Source organism: Triticum dicoccoides, chromosome 5B (assembly GCF_002162155.2).
Source record: "Triticum dicoccoides isolate Atlit2015 ecotype Zavitan chromosome 5B, WEW_v2.0, whole genome shotgun sequence".
NCBI lineage: Eukaryota > Viridiplantae > Streptophyta > Magnoliopsida > Poales > Poaceae > Triticum > Triticum dicoccoides.
In genome coordinates, this window is record NC_041389.1 from 259,260,351 (window position 1) to 259,262,975 (window position 2,625).

Here is a 2,625-nt window from a genome sequence, read left to right on the forward strand (position 1 = left end):
GGCGACGGTGGTGCGGGAGGCAAGTGGTGGTGTGGTGGGGTACCGTGGAGGGAGGTTGGTGGAGTAGGCCGCTGGATTTCGGTGGAGTAGTGGGGTTCGAGGGAGAGTGGTGGGCGACCGTGGGAGGAGGGGTGGGTTTTTCTGCTGGTGGTGTGCAGAATAAGTTTCGGGTGTGCAGAATAAGGTCTTAAGGGGTATTATCATAATAGACCCACCCTATATATATATATATATATATATATATATATATATGGTGGACACACCCAAAGAAAGCAATGGTGATCATGCAACGGAGGATAATCCCCTTGAGAAGCAAACAAAGCGCCGACGTCAGCGGTGCCGCTCTAAAGCCCGCCATAGCAAAAATAGCGATACCGGCACAAGAAAGAATAATACCCCGAACGACGCTAAAGATAACGACGACCCCATAGACCCAGCAATGGAGCAGGATGATCCAGGAGACGGTAAACACAGTACGGGGCTGTTGTCCGATCACAGCGATGCCGAAGACAAAACTTATAAACCTGTCTCCGGAGAGGAGAACAGTCCAGACGACGATGCACACATCATCCCAGAAAAGCACTTGGAACAAGAGAACCTCCACAAAAGGCTTATCGCCACCGCGAGGAGCTTGAAGAAGCAGAAGCAAAGGCTTAAGGCCGCGCAGGATACACTCAACCACAGATGGAACAAAGTGCTCGACACTGACGAAAAATACGGTGGTGATCGCCACACAAAGAGCTACCCAAAGCGCAAGCTGCTGCCTGAATTCGACGACGAGGCTATAGAGCCCATCCCTCTAGAAAACAATATGGCCAATCTGCCGGACCGACCATCCCGTGGCCGAGACAGAGCGGCTAATGACATCGCACATAAGTCAGCACACGATCTACGTGAGCACCTGGACAAAAGAGCTGGTATGGCTAGGTCTATCTATGGATCTAGGAAACGTGTTCCTACGCAAAATCACAGCCACCAAACTGTCTATACTGATCAACTACCATCTCAGAATCAACACCGAACACTACAGCCGTCGGACCCACGCCACGACACATCCAAATACAGGGGCGCCGCACACCCCCTGTGCTTCACCGATGAGGTGCTGGATCATGAATTTCCAGAGGGATTTAAACCCGTAAACATCGAGGCATACGACGGAACGACAGACCCTGCAGTCTGGATTGAGAACTTTATTCTTCACATCCATATGGCTCGCGGAGATGAGCTTCACGCCATCAAATACCGGCCCCTCAAGTTGAAAGGACCAGCTCGGCACTGGTTGAAAAGCCTCCTCGAAAATTCAATTGAAAGTTGGGAGGAACTCGAGGACGCTTTCAGGGCTAATTTTCAAGGGACATATGTCCGACCTCCGGATGCAGACGATTTGAGTCACATTATTCAACAACCTGGAGAGTCAGCCCGTAAACTTTGGAACAAATTTCTCACGAAGAAGAACCAAATCGTCGACTGCCCGGATGCCAAAGCCTTAGCGGCTTTCAAACACAGTGTCCGGGACGAATGGCTAGCCAGACACCTCGGCCAAGAAAAGCCAAGGACAATGACAGCCCTAACAACCCTTATGACCCGCTTTTGCATGGGCGAGGACAGTTGGTTGGCCCGCAGCGGCACCGGCGACCCAAGCACATCTGAAATCAGGGACGGCAATGGGAAGCCGCGACACAATAAAAACAAGCATCGAAATAATGAAGACAGCCCAGACAACACGGCGGTAAACGCCGGATTCAGGGGCTCTCGACCGGGTCAATGGAAAAAGCCATTTAAAGGCAGCAGAGATGGACCGTCCAGCCTAAACAAAATTATAGACAGATCATGTCAGATTCATGGCACCCCCGAGAAATCTGCGAATCACACCAACAGAGAATGCTGGGTCTTCAAGCAGGCTGGCAAGCTAAACGCCGAACACAAGGGGAGGGAGCTGCCAAGTGAAGACGAGGACGAACCTCGCCAGCGGAACACTGGGGGACAGAAAAATTTCCACCAGAGGTCAAAACAGTGAACATGATTTACGCAACCCACATACCAAAGAGGAAGCACAAACGCGCACTCCGAGACGTATACGCTGTAGAACCCGTCGCCCCCAAATTCAACCCATGGTCGGCCTGCCCGATCACTTTCGATCGCAGGGATCATCCGACTAGTATCCGGCATGGAGGTTCGGCTGCCTTGGTGCTCGACCCAATAATTGACGGATACCATCTCACCCGAGTCCTCATGGACGGCGGCAGTAGTCTTAATCTGATATATCAAGACACTGTCCACAAGATGGGGATAGACCCATCAAGAATCAGCCAAAGCAATACTAACTTTAAAAGAGTAATACCAGGCGTAGAGGCCCGCTGCATGGGCTCTCTAACATTAGAGGTTGTATTCGGTTCTCCCAACAACTTCCGAAGCGAAGAACTAATCTTCAACATCGCTCCATTCCGAAGCGGCTACCATGCACTACTCGGAAGAATGGCCTTCGCTCGTTTCAATGCAGTTCTGCATTACGCTTATCTTAAACTTAAAATGCCCGGTCCACGTGGCGTCATCACAATTAGCGGAAATACAGAGCGTTCCCTGCGTGCAGAAGAATATGTGGCGGCTCTAGCAGCCGAACCACTG